The following is a 15,245-nucleotide window of genomic DNA, read 5'->3' as shown; positions in this document are numbered from 1 at the left end:
CCAGGGTACCTCAAGACAGCAGACCTTGCTTGTCAGCAAGAATAAGGGAGTACACTCTGTAGTTCACCAAAAGAACATGGTGATGAAAAGGAATAGATTTAGATTGGATCTTAGGAAGAAATTCTTCAGTACGAGGGCGGCAAGACTTTGGAATAAATTGCCCAGAGATGTTGTGGCTGCCCCCTCCCTGGAGGTGTTCAAGGCCAAGTTGGACGGAGCCTTGAGTAGCCTGATCTAGTTGAGGGGCATCCCTGCTCATGACAGGGCAGTTGGACTAGATGATCTCTAAGGTCCCTTCCAGCCTAGGCCATTCTATGATTCTATGTGTTATAAATTGAGGGAATAAAACCCAGGAGCCGATTTAGAATTTAAGTGATTAATAAAATTTATTAAATTTAGCAAGCGGCTGAGTAAGCAAAACAGCGCTGGGCAGCGGGGAGCAGCTCTCGCCAAGGAGTGCTCATACCACAGCTGCACCCGTGCACGGGCAGATACCTTGGTTATATGCAAAGAAAGTTACATATTCATTAGATGCTGGTCGGCTGCTCCTCCTCTTGACACCTGCGCAGTGCCTCCTGGTGGTCTTGGGCAGGGGTCTTCAGGAATGAAGGCCGTAGGTCTTCCTCACGATGAACTTTTATCTTGGTTCAAAAACTAGTTGCTCTCAGCACATTTCGTAAGATATCTTTGTCCTCGAATTCCACAGGGGCCTTTCATCACCAGATGGTGCTTGTTAGATACTTTTATCACTAGGTTCTTGTCAATTATTTTTTGTTTTTATATACTCTTACAGTGAGTCCATCCTGCTAGTCTTTGTTCTTTTGCAGCTGGTGCTAGATAGCTCCCCATGTGTACAAGCCTGATCTTGGTGCTGGGGAAGATTATGTTTGCTTAGCAGGATATTGTAGCCTAAACAACTTCATTTCTAGCACAGCATAAAATTTGATGAACAAATTCTATATGCCTTCTATTACACTATGAAGTAAACAACCACCAGATCCTCTGAAACCCACCACCAAGAGTGGGTGGTAACCTATGAAATTGAGTTATCAGAAAATAATGAATATGTTAATATGTTAATAATTTCTCAGAAATACTGTGAATATGTATGTATAACCTGCATATAAGCTATGCATCTGACTCTCTACAGCACGTACATTAGGTGGAGTGATCTGCTGTGTGTCCAACGCTGCCATAAAGAATACCTGCTTAATAGTCACCAAGACTATTGACTCCTGATTTCGACTTTTCATGGCATTAAAAGTTAGAGTATAATTGGCATCACTACTCTATAATGAAAAAAACATTTAGGAGCAAACCAAAAAAAGCAACAGGTACTGAAATACAATGGCTGCTCCATTTACTGTACAGGTAGGTATAAAGTCTACCGGAGTAAGTACTAGTTTTTAAATAGACTCTGCAATGAAGAAGCACATTTTTTAAATCCATATGGACTGCAAAGTGATCCATGCCTCCTCCTTCCCAGGACACTGACCTAGCTCCCAGGCTGTCTAATCCTGCCACAATTGAGCCAGGGCACAGTGGAGGATGCAAGATTAATTTTAGAACCTCTACATTAAGTGGTTTTATTCCTTTCTCTAACACTCTCTGTCATGAAACAGTTCTAACTGTCCTAACTACTAAATACTTGCCTTCCTAACCAGGGTAGCTGCCACTAAGTTTCCTTTTGTTAATGGCCTCTGGTCCGCGCCAGTCCTCTGGTCCAAATCACATCCGAAACTTGTTCGGAAGAATGACGTCTGCCCCAGGTCAAAACTGCACAGAACTGTTATAAGAATTTCCAAGTATAGCCAGGCATTTTCAATACCTGGAAATGTTCCTAACACTGACCAAATAAATAAAAGACTGATTCTGGAGCACTTTGTTCTCCTGGGAGAAGAGCTGTGCTTTCCAGATTGTTAACACATTTCATATTATTATTGAATTAAAACACAAGTAGTCCAGAGAACAGACTCCAAACTTGCCCAGTTTCCATATGACTTTGACATAATGTAAACACCAGGTAAATGAGTCAGAAAGGTGTTTTCCTATCGAGAGAGAAAGAGAAGCAATAATGTAATATTCAGTAAACCAAAGAAGACACAAGCACTTTTGATTACCTAGGAAGGAAAAAAATGTAATTTGGAGATCACAACTTTGTTTTCCACTTTTTAATACAGAGGAAGCTTTTTCTGCAGTTGCAGAATTTAAGTTATTTTTCTCCACTGTGAGTTCTCTGAGGTCCACTAAATGTTTAGCTGTTGCTGCCTTCTTATGACAGTTAGACAGCCAGAAGTATGAACTTGAAAAGCAAGCCGTTTATAAAAATTTTTTCCTTGATCAGAACACAGAGGCCAGGTCAAGAAAGCAAAGAAATACACCCAGGCTGTTCTATAGCTTCACTCCACTAGTGAATATAAACAGTCTCTGGGTTTATAACCCTAGTCTCTAGACATACATCTGGGAACTATTTGGATTTTATTTCTCCAAGCAGTTTTGTTTGTCTTTTAATTGCTGTAAAGTGTATTGTTTATCTTAGTGTCCTCCTCTGAAATTTTAATAACAAGCCATAAACTTTTCTTTTTTTTTTTTTTTATTAAGACCTATGAACACAGTTCTAGACTAAAACATATCATGAGTCACTTTTGCTCAGCCTTTACACAGCATCGTTTTTGTATAGCCTCACCCTGGCCTGTGACCAACTAATGCAGTTCTGAGCTGGGCTAAGGCACAGACACTTCTGAGGATATTGCAGACAGTCCTATTTCTGTAGCATCTCTCTTCACTTGGCACCTTTATTCCCTTTAAACGCTATTGTCTCATTTTTATTAAGGATCTGCATGTGAAACTCTAGAGAAGTCCTAGAAGCCTGTGGCCTGAGTATTACCAAGCCTAGTATGGACACCAGGACAAAATCTATGGCCGAATTGCTTGCAGCATGGGGTACACGTGCCACTCCTGAAATCCTCTGCTTCAAAGGCAAAAAACGTCATGAGGTGTTACATGCAAAAGAAAGAATGACACAGCATGAGAGTCTGTAGGAGGAGCAAGGGTGGGCCAACTTCCATCATTGCCACAATGAGTGGGCAGAAGGTCAGAGCCACATCTTCACCCTCTCACACCCCCCAAATCACTGCTCAGCACTTGTGAGAACAAATGGTCTTATGCAGTTGCCCAAGATAAACCTGATAAGCCTTGTCCATTTGCCATAACCTTCAGAGTCAAAAGTTTCTAGATGATCCTAAGGGTCACTTGGTCTCTTTGGCTGAACATCCCCAGTCAGCCAGGGCTGCTGATAAATGATGGACAGCGGCTTAGTGAGCACTCCTGTCAGTTCTCTCAGCACTCCAGGATGAATCCCAACTGGCCTCATAGCTTTGTGCACATAGATTGGAGCAGCAGGTCACTGACCATCTCCTTCTGGATTGTGGGAGAGACATTGTGCTCCTGGCCCTTGTCTCTTGGCTTTATTTGTTCAAAAAGAGGTGTTTCAGTTTCTGCCAAAATTCTTCCTCAACCAAATGCATCAGACTTGCTCCAGTCTCCTGTAATGACATTTTGTCACTTAGGTACTCACAAAACAGTCTTATTCAGAAGAGAAATTATGCAAATAAAATAATTTCTAATCATCAATGTCTTTAAAGGAGGATAACAAAGAACTGCTCTCAAGAAAATCTGTTGATAAGGGTATTATGCTATTAGGCTTTCCCAGACATCTCTTCATACGTACGGTAATTACCTTCAACTTAGAAACTTTCATCAGAATGGCATAAAAATCTGGATAAAGATGTAGACAGGTAAAGAAAATACGTATATTAATTACACTTAATTATATCTCTAACAACTGGGAAAGATTATTAAATTTAGACATTGATGCCTCTAAATCAGACTGCTTGTTTAGTTATTTAAATGTAGTTTTGAGAATCCGCATATGAACACTATAGCATAAACAGCTTGCCTAGGATCAGAGAGCAAATTGATGACAGTGACAAAAATAGAGCATACACTTTTAGAGCCTCTTCCTCCAGCACCCACTTATACTATGAGTGGTTCGTGTATTTACTAACAGCCAGCATTTCATACAGCAATCAAATAGATAACTATTTCATTGTGCCTGAGAAGCTTTTGACCAAAGTTAGTTTTGTGGTCCAAATTTAAAATGGATTCTTATTACATATGCCAGAACTGGTTTGAAGAAAAATTTCTTCCCTGTTAAAGCTCTTATCAAGCCAATGAAAGACAAGTCTATTCTCTTTAATATGTATCACTCAGTGGCTTATATGCCACTTATATGGTACTGAAAAGCAAAGACCTGATGGTTACAGCAAAATGTACTTCACAAATTGCTCTTTGGAAAGAATATCATCCACAGTTTAGCAGTAAACAATAACTTCAGAACTCTTGTGGATTCCTAAAAAATGTTTAAATCCTGGAGAATATTAACAAACTGTTTAACCTGGATGCCCTAAAAGCACAGTGATTTATTATTAATATCTCCAAATGACAATTCAGCAGCCGCAGCCACCGAGACCATATGATGCAAGTGTCTCCATAGACTTTGCATATTTACAGTCAGACATTAAGCTAGATGGTATGAGTATGATAAGGCCTCATGCCTCTTCTCTCTTTCACCTGGGCAGTCAAATGAAATTTCATATAGTAACTGAACAGCTGGTGAAAGTCAAAAGGCCTATTAGGATCGGAGATGACAATTCTAATTAAAAAATGGAGGAAAGAAACAAACACTTTCAAGAAGTGTTAACTGTAGTGTTACATACTATTTCTGCTGACTATCAGGATGTATTATCAAGAGTCCAGGGTACAGATCAGATAAAATAATTGATGCTAGTAAATGGGAAGCTCTGGCAGGCAGTGATATTACCTTTTATGCAACTACGCAGAATTGTCGGTACCAAGATCTTACACAAATATGCAGCATAGTTAATGGTATGTTCTGCCATAGTGCAACTGCTGTAAGACTGGATGCATTGTGGGATGCATTCACTGGGGAAACATCATAAAGAAACATATGAAAGGAAAAAAAAATCACAAAGACATTGAAATATGCATGTCAGCCATGATGAAAGATTAGTCAAAGCCAAGATCCAGGCTCCATACCTATTCATGTGCCATAAAATATCTTTACACTATGAAGTTCGCATTGCTTGTTCTCATTGAGCACTCCTGGCATTTTGGTTCCATCACCATCTGTTGTAAAACTGATCTAATGTGAGCAGTGACAATATTTCTCTTCATTCCATCACTCCTGCAGTGCATAAAAATGCACAAATTTCCTTAAATCATCAGCTGAATTAATTTGGGCCAAACTGCAATGGTCCTTCCTCACAGGTAGTGATCAGACCTTGTGCTGTAACTTGCCTGTTCCCAGACTCCAGTGATGACAGATATCTGGCCACAGATCTATAGCTCCATCACAGAGCAGCTGAACAGCCACAGAATGATGCTTTGGTGGGGATCTGCACTCCAAAGGAGACCCTCAGGAGAAGACACATCCACAAACATCTTACACCATCCTCATAATAAGTACTCCCACATGAGTTGTCACCATGTTAAATCTTACACGAGGAGTCTGCATGGGCTACAGCTTTTTTTAAAACATATATATTTATCCTTTTATTAACTGTGTCTGAACTAAGTTGAGTACTACTTAAGTTTTAACAGCACATTTAAAGTGAAATCAGTGAAGTTGGCAACAATAACTCACACCTTTCATCTTAGCTTTTTTGTCAATGTAAGATCCCCCCTTGAGAGACTGTGCGCTGATTGGTTCAAACAGGCTTCACAATCAAGCTTTTGGCATTTCACCATTTTTGCTTTTCATGTGTCCACAAATTTATGACTTCTATTCACCAAGTCAGATTGCAAAGTCAGAAAGCTGCTGTGTGGACTATTTTTCTCTTCTCCATTCCACTTAGCTTCATTGATTTTGAAATCTGCTCCTCTACAGCTGACTCAGGGTTTAATATTAACAATAGCCAGAAACATTTTGATGCTACTTGATGCTGAAGGTAGTTTTGGATAAATTTGAGGAAGATTGCTGTAATGCAAGAAGGCAAGAGGATCAGTTTTGTCTCTGTAAGTCTGGAGTATGAGAAACTTATTGCCAAGTTTAATTTATCATTGCTGGAAGATGCATGAACTCTAAGACAAGTTTATCCCAAACATGCAGAAAACAGTGTGCCTCATAAAAACTGTATTCATTTATCCTTTCAGTCAATTCTCATAAATCAAATCCCCAAAATGTGATTTAAAAATATCTTAAGTATTATGGAAGTTGAAAATAGTAAATTCCCCCTGAAATTACATTCCCTGTGCTCCATGCTCTTCAAAGAGAACGTCTTTAATCATGCTAAAGCAAGAGCACCAAAAGGCCAAGAAGCTCCAGACAAAATTCAAACATCGAAAGAAAGCTCACATGAGAGGAATAGGGGTTAGAAGATGTAGGAGGAATAGAGAAACACTGTCTAAGCATGCTGGGATAGGGTTATGCAAGCCAAAGTTCCACCTGGAGTTCAATCTGGCAAGGGGCAGTAAAGGCTTCTACAGGTATATGGACCCACTTTCCACTGCAGTATGGACCCACTGCTGAAAGGGGAGGGGAAGCTGGTGACAAAAGATGTAGCAAAAGTACTCACGACCTTTTTCAGCTCCATCTTTACTAACTCAATCAGTCTTCAGAAATCGCAGGCCCCAGAGACCAGTAGGAAGGTCTGGAGGACCCCAAGGCTCAGTACTAGGGCCACTTCTGCTTAATATCTTTATCAATGATCTGAATGAAGGGTTCAAGTGCACCCTTAGTAAGTATGCACCAAGGTGGGTGGAAGTGTTGATCTGCTGGAGAGTAAGGAGGCTTTGCAGAGCGATCTAGATAGGTTGGATCGATGGGCCAAGACCAATCATACGAATGTCAATAAAGCCAAATGCCAAGTCCTGCAACCCCAAGCAGTGCTACAGGCATGGGGAGGAGTGGCTGGAAAGCTGCCAGGCAGAGAAGGACCAGGGTGGGGCTGGTAGACAGCCATCTGAACAGGAGCCAGCAGTGTACCCAGCTGGCCAAAAAGGCCAAGGGTATCCTGGCCTATGTCAAAAATAGTGTATCTTGCAGGAGTAGGGAAGCGGTCTCGCCCCTGTATTTGGCACTAATGAGGCCACACCTTGAACACTCTGTTCAGTTTGGGGCCCCTCACTACAGGAAGGACATTGAGGTACTGGAGTGTGTCCAAAGACAGGCAACAAAGCTGGTGAAGCATCTAGAACACAAGTCTTATGAGGAGTGGCAGAGAGAACTGGGGTTGTTTATCCTGGAGAAAAGGAGGCTCGGGGGAGATCTTGTTAGACTCTGCAACTACCTGAAAAGATATTGCAGAGATGTAGAGATAGATCTGTTGAGCCAAGTAACAAGGGATAGGTCAGGAGGAAATGGCCTTAAGTTGCATCAAGGGAAGTTTAGGTTGGATATTAGGAAGAATTTTTTCACTGGAAGAGTTAGCAGGCACTGGAATGGGTTGCCCAGGGCAGTTGTGGAGTCCCCATCACTGGAGGTATTTAAGAGTTGGGTAGATGCAGTGCTTAGGGATACAGTTTAATCGAGGACATCTCAGTGTTAGGTTCATGGTTGGACTCGATGATCTTAGTTTTTTTCCACTCTACGCAATTCTGTGATACTGTGAACACAGAATGAGCTCCTAACTCAATCTTCCTTATCAGTTTTGTAGGGAAATGTGTTCCCAGGCAATGTAGCCAAGTTAAGTGTGCCTATTTTACTTAATCCCCTTATTAAAACCAATGGTTCATGCTGCTCCAGTAGGACAATAACAACAGCAAACTTACTTAAGTTGTTGTCGTGAAGAATATGAAACTCTTTATACCTAGGGAAATCAAAGTCTCATTTCTCAAAGTGCATAAATACTAACCAAAATCATACAGGAACATATTCATAAATTAATCTTGATGATTAATACCTTAAAGACAAATAAATTAGAAGAATCACACAACTGAATCATACCTTGCAGATATGCAGCCATGAAAAAAGTAATTTGATTAGTTCCTTTGAATTCAAGACATTATTCGATCTGAAGAGAGAAGTTATCCAGTATGGCTAAACATCAGACTCTCCAAATGTTAAACAAACATCTTGAAGTAGTTTGGGCACAAAATTCTCAAAAAATGGATCAAAGTAATACTTTGCCAGGAAATCATGAATAAAATTGATAACCACTGTAATAGAATGCAAATAACTTCAAAAGAGGTGTTTTGTGTTCTAGCATTGGAACAAAGTATGTGAGGCAAGAAATAGGACATTTGCACAATTTTTACTCTGTCAGATAATTCCTACAATCACCAACAGAGATGAGAGTGGCACTATGTCTATGAAATTAACTTGTAGTGTAAACAGTATATCTAATAAAAATCTAATGGATGGATTGGCTTCCACTTCAGAGCTTTCTGAGTCTCTGAATGGTCACATCCAGAAGAATAGGATAATTCAATGCTCATAGAATCATAGAATCAATCATTGAATGCTCTGCTCTTGTATGGCCTGAAGCAAGTTATATTGCTTTGCTGTCCCATCCAGTCTGTCTCTCTGTGACTTGTCACTCAAGTCAAAGGTCTGCTTTCTTCTCCTGCACCAAGGACCACACCTCAGGCAGTGTCAAACTGAAACTCTCTTCAAGAATCTTACACAGACTGCCTTCATTTCTATCTCACCCTCTCTCTCGTCTCATCTCTCTCATGCTCTCTCTTCGCAGGCCACCTTCCAGCCCACATCAGTGGTCTTTTCCTCTTCTTGTCTTCACTTTCTTCAGATGTCCTGTCTTTACTCTTTCTCCCACTATCTCATTTTTCCTTTCCCAAAGCTAGATCTCTCTATCTGTTTTTATATTTCAGGTTCCTTTGTCAGGCTCCCTTATCCATTGCCTTCCAGGAATTATGAGAAGAGCATTCTGTGTTTGGTGAGCCACCAGCAAGCTCTCCTGCACCTCCCATGCTTCTCTTGTATACATCAGCACTGTAGGTAAAACAACTCACACAGAGTGCTGCAGGACAAACCATGTTGAAGAAACAACGATGTCATCCATACAGAGAAGTTATCCAGTTCTCCAAGAATAACAGAAGAAGAACTTCTGTATGCTGACACTGAGCAGTAGTGGGATTAATGCATTTCATTTGTCAGCAGGCGTTGGTCCCAAGGAAGAACATTTGTGTGCGTGATGGACTTGAAGCACACACACCCAATTGACTTTGGCGGGATTTCCCACCAACTGTACATGCACAAATACCCACTAGATCCAAGAGCAAACACAGACACAACCCTGATGCAGCTGAGTTCCCATTTCTACCAGCTGCTGAAGATAGCCACGGAGTGTCTACTGCTGCAACACAAGTTGGCAGAGTTTGAGGATGGGGAGAAAAAAATCACACAGTGTCTTTGTTCTGTTGTGGCAACATCAGGAACAACAGCAATAAGTAGGCAGAAAGGATGTTGAACAGTTATACCTACTCACACACCTCCATTCAACACATGAATTAGCAAGTTTCACCTGTTATTTCCCATACACACACATTTGTGAAAAGAGTATTCCCTACAGAATCACTCTCACTGTGCAAACATAAAAGGCTTTCAAGTTGCAAGAAGGATAATTCATCAGAAAACAGTGTTAATAAATCAGATCTGGGCACAGTCAACGCTCATATCCCTTTCTGGTTGACACAGTTTTAAGATTGGGGGGATTCAAGCTTGAAAGACATTTTCATCACTCCTAGCACACCAAATTACCTAACATCATGGGTGGCTTTCACAGTGATTTTTATTTGGTGCATTTGTTAAGTATATTAATATTAGTAGTTCTCTAAATGAGCTATGTCTCTAATACTGTTCAGATAGACATCTGTGGTAATTGGAACTTCTTAGTATTCCCCTTAGATTTTAGAATCTGAGAGACATGTAATTATTTACCATACAGCCATGCTGTGTTCAGATATTACTGCTTACTTATATGGAGAGCCATAATAAACCTTTTTCTCTTGTCAGTGTAACATTCTTCCTCCAATCTCTGATAAGACATCACAGCACCTGCTCCACAATACCCTAGATTTGTCATCCAGAAATCTGGTCAGCTTATTTTCAGTGCAAGAGAATAGTTTATTGTCTTGCTTTAGGGATTTGTGATTCTATTTTTAATTAAAATAGATTTATATCCTCCTGTTATCACCAGGCTCAGATTGCATTCTCTCAGAATGGATTCAGGCCAGAAAGAAATGCAGAACGAATCCTATTAAAACTGAAATAAGGTGGTTTAGCTGTATTCACAAACCAGCGTGGTTTTGAGGTTTCACCAGTTCTTGCAAAAAGCATCCAGTCCTTTCTGCATTATCAAACTCATGAGATGTTTTAAGATTATTAAATAAAAGGCAAATTCTATTTCATTTTCAGTCACAAGACTCTTCATTTTTGCCTTTCGATGAATACATCGTACAGAATTGACCTTTGAAGATGCTCAGAGTTCTCTGTTCTCACTACTTCTCCCATCCCTCTTAAAGCTTAACTTTTGAATCAATGAAGAAAATTTTCTGAAATCATTCCAGTTTTAAGATTTAAGCTTTTCCTAAACTTCTTTGTTTAGAAAAGGATTGTATTGCATTTGGCTGAGATGGAGCTAATTTTCCCATAGTGTCTCTCATAGTGTTGTGTTTGGTAGTGGTAGCTAGAGGGGTTTTGATAACACACAGATGTTTTGGATACTGCTCAGCAGTACTCACACAGCACCAAAGCTGTCTTTCCAAAATCTTCCCGCAACAGCAGGCTGGGGGTTGGCAAGATCTTGGGGGAAGACACAGCTGAGACAGCTGACTCAAACCAACCACAGGGGTATTCCATTCCATATGACATTAGCTCAGATATGAGCTAAGAGAAAGGAGGAAGAGGGGGGACATTCCTTATTTGCGGTGGTCCATCTGAGCAACTGCTACACGTACAGAAGCCCTGCTTCCTGGGAAGCAGCTGGACATCACCTGCTGATGGGAAGTAAAGAGTAATCTTTTTGTTTACCTTTGCTTCTACACACAGCCTTTACTTTTGCTTTATTAAACTGTTCTTACCTTGACCCACAAGGTTCTTGTTATATTTTTTCTCTTCCCTGTGATTCTGCGGCTTCAGTGGGCACCTGACTTCCAGCCAGAGCCAAACCACCACAAGGATTCAAGGGAGAGCAGTGTTATACAGATCTTTATCATCAAGGAAAACCCCAAGCTATTCTATCTGAAATGTATCGAAAGAGGGCAGGGTCTTTGCAATGAAATAATTTTCCAGTTTTCTTGAACGTTGGGATGACATTTAGGCCTCAGTGAAGTAAAAAGGTCACTTACTCCTGTTCCCCTGGAATTAAAATTTCAGACCTTCAAACTATCAACATAGACCTTTGTGCACTTGATATTCTTAAATAAAACCACCAGTCTTTCATTTCCCTTCAAACCAAATGACTCATTCCATGTTGTTGCAGCACCAGCAGACAGACACAGGTGAAGCAGCAATTATTTGCTTTCCACTGTCTCCTTTCCCCCTCTCAGGAATCTTTGCTAATTTTTTTCCCAGCAAGCAAATTACGACATGCAAGGGGAGTGCTTGTGCTGTGACTCTACAATCTCCCTTTTTTCTCACTAGACCTGCTTGTTAAATCTTTAGCCACTGAAAATTTCTTTATTCCTCCTTTTGTGGGGGACAAAGGAAGATTAAATGCCACCAGAAAGAATGGATACATCATTTCAGGTAAAAGATTCTTATCTTCTCGGCAGCATTTAATTTCCCTTTGATGCTCACATGGGCAGCTGGCTTTTTGGTTTTGCAAAACTCAGGTCTCTGTTCTGTTGGGTAAGCAACTCAGTGTCCTGGTTTGAGCTAGACAAAGACAATTCTGTTCAGTGATTTTTACTCTCTTCTAAAAGCCTGCACTTTCTGAAATTAGCAACATGCTTTTGCAGACAGTGCCTGCTACTAGCGGTAGTAACACCTGATGTTTACAGTCACTGCCTGGGACTGGGATGCAGAAAGGCTCTTGTTCATACTTATTCCTGTAGTGACCAAGGGCACTGCTGGCTCTTGTGTGCCACACTGGGGGTGCTGGGAAGTAGAAAAGGTCACAAGGAGGTAAAAGGTTGCACCTCTAGCAAGTAACAGAACAGGTGACCAACAAGAGTATTCCATTCCATATACATCATATTCAGTACAAAACTGAGGGATCACAGAGGTAAGGCCTCTTTTTGCTTCTTCTGCAATGGCCGGTGTCCAAGGAAGACTCCATCCAATTTTCTGCCTTTGATCCCGATCCTGAGTTCCTGAATCCAGCTCCTGTATCCAGCTCCCCTGCTGCTGAGCCTAGGGCTTCCCTGGAGCTGCCTGCTCAGCAGCATTGTGGGGGTGAGTTGAGTTCGGTATCGGTTTTGTATAGTTTGCTATTTTTTTATTTCCTTAGTCATTAACGCTGTTTTAATTTTATTTTTTTCCAGTCTGTAAGTCTCTCTGCCTACTCCCTTTTCCTTCCTGTTTGGGGAAGAGAGGTGGTTGGAGAGCATCTGTCAGGGTTCAGTGGCTGGCCCAGTCCTAACCTTCGACACTCCGGAGGGAGGAACTGTTTCAAGTCTGCACTGCCCCACTTTCTGAAGTACAGAAAATTGCACTCCTGAAAACACCAGTACAGGTGAAAGACAGTCCTCTGAGAATTGCTCCTGATTCACCCAAAGAAAGCACTAAGTCTGATCCACAGCCTTACAGCTGAGAAAAGCTTTCCAGAAGCATTTATGGACTATGTACCCCACAGGAATGTTGAGTCCACCACAAGACCTTAAAGCAAGAATGCCATATTAACTTCAGACATGATGCCTTGCCTCATTTTACAGTGTGAAGTAATTTAACATCTTGTCAGGCTATGGGGAATAAGGTGACAGCACAGATGCTGGACAATTACAGTGGAAGTGCATATGAGGTGGCTGGTTACTTACAGGTGGAGCACATCGTGTCACTCGTGGTTCAATGGTAGCAGCACTGCAGGTGAAATGCTGCCACAGTTAAGATTTAATACCCCACCTTTAATGTCTCCCATCAGTGCAGGAGCTGAACACCACAGGTCTTGTAAATTCCCCCCTTTCCCAAACAAGTATTCCCATGCACAGTGGATTTTGTTGTGGGAAGGGGTTTATAGGCCAGCACTTAGAACCATCTGGTCACTGTTTAACAAGAAGCTGAAGCTATAATGTAAGCATATTTTAGTCATGCAAGGGCTCTCCTCCTGGTCAACAGCCAGCTCCCAGGCTCCCTGAGCCATTTTCTCCGCCCCATCGTATGCTTTACAAACTGATGCAGTAAGTTAAGAATCGAAAGACAAGACTCTCAGATAATTCATCTGTTTCACCTTACATATCTGTGCTGCAGACACAATCCTTACCTTCCTCACTCCAGGGTTAGGTACTGGGGTGACAGACATGTTGGTGTGCACAACTCCTTCTCCATCCTTCCCAAAGCAGGCAGCAATATCCTGCAGTCATCTCCTCCATTTATTTCAGGCAAGTGAGAGGTTCCAAAGCAGCCTCACCTAATTTAGTAGGGCTGCTGCACTCCTGTTTTCTACCTGGGCAGACATACCCACTCCTTCCTTTGCAAAAGATGTTCATTTTCAGACAGTTCCTTTCCTGCACTACCTCACCTCACAATTCTCTATGTGCTAGTGACAGGGCAGGAGGCAAAATCCCACAGCTGGTGGAGAGAGGTGAGTCCAGCTTAGATTGGGATGAACCGCTGAAGAATCATGTTCTTGCCTCTGCTACAAGCTACCGTGGCCCAGGAGATGTGGAGCTATGCTTAGGAGGAAGCAGCAAGACTTGATGAGCGCTGGAATAGACTGGGGCTTGACTGAGGTCGAGCTAATGGGGTTACATGACTTACACGAACTCAGGGCAAACATGTCCACTCTAGCAGAGCAGTCTCAGGCTGTTTGCCAAAGCTGCTACAAGTATCATGGAATCATAGAAGGGGTTGGGTTGGAAGGGACCTTTAAAGGTCAGCTAGTCCAAACCCTCTGCAGTGAGCAGGGACATCTTTCACTAGCTCAGGTTGCTCAGAGCCCCAGCAAGCCTGACCTTGAGAGCCTCCAGGGATGGGGCCTCTAGCACCTGTCTGAACAATCTGTTCCAGTGTTTCACCACCTTCATAGTAACGAATTTCTTCCTAACATATAACCTAAACCTATCCTGCTCCATACCCATAGTGTAGCTTTTTTTCTGCAGCACAGCTTGTGCTTTTCAAGCATTCTCATGCTCCAGCTCTACGTGTCTAACCTAAGCCCGTTCAGCCAGTCAGTCTTGCAGATAAGACTTTTTCATGTGTCCTGCCTGCCCTGACCAATCCTGGGGGCTGCAGAACTCTGAGTAAAGCAAGACCTGAAGACTGACCCTGTCAGGGTTGTACTCAGAAATCCATTAGACCGGGGAATAAGTAACCAACCACTCATCCCTCTCTGAACTCTAGAGGAACAGAAAATATCATCCAAGAGGGCAGGGGTTGCTATCTCTCATGCATGCAGCACACAGTACACAGTTCAGCTTTTCAGAGCTTTTTCTTGAGCACAGCTTAGAAGACTTAAAAACCTTTGATAATAACTAGAAAAGAACCCTTAAGAAAAAAATCAATCAATCTTTCTATGACTGTACTTTAAATTTGTCCCTACCTGTAGGAATTTCAAGTAATTCTACATTTGGAACCCCATTGCTCCTTCTTTGAAATAGGCCTAATGGATGGAAAATAGTGTCTGCTATTTAAGTAGCTGAGGCACCACGTCCTCAGCATTGTAGGTGTCTGACTCCTCTTGTTTAGGAGAAATCCTTAGTCTTGGTCTTCTATTCCATTAGCGGAGTTTTGGGCTGTGTTTTTATTTGTTTGTTTTGAGGGTGTTTTTCTCCATTAAAGAGGCTTTCCAGAGAGTGGCTAAAGTAACGAGGCCAGAATAGGTATGAATTTAGAAACCTTTGTGGCTACACAGTCCCTGAAAGTAGACAGGTATGGAGTGGATGATCTCTGCATAAAACCCACCTAAATCTCCAATAGCAATGACCATATTTTTCCCCGAGGACTTCCTTCTTTACACATCAGTTGATGAACTCACAATAATACTCGCTGAAAGCTAGTAAACAGGCAAACAAAGTACTGTTTTGTGCACCCAAGTTTTTCACTCTTC

The sequence above is a fragment of the Apaloderma vittatum genome, unplaced genomic scaffold, assembly GCF_000703405.1.
Source record: "Apaloderma vittatum isolate BGI_N311 unplaced genomic scaffold, ASM70340v1 scaffold2260, whole genome shotgun sequence".
NCBI classification, from domain to species: domain Eukaryota; kingdom Metazoa; phylum Chordata; class Aves; order Trogoniformes; family Trogonidae; genus Apaloderma; species Apaloderma vittatum.
Note: the sequence above shows the minus strand (reverse complement) of the source record.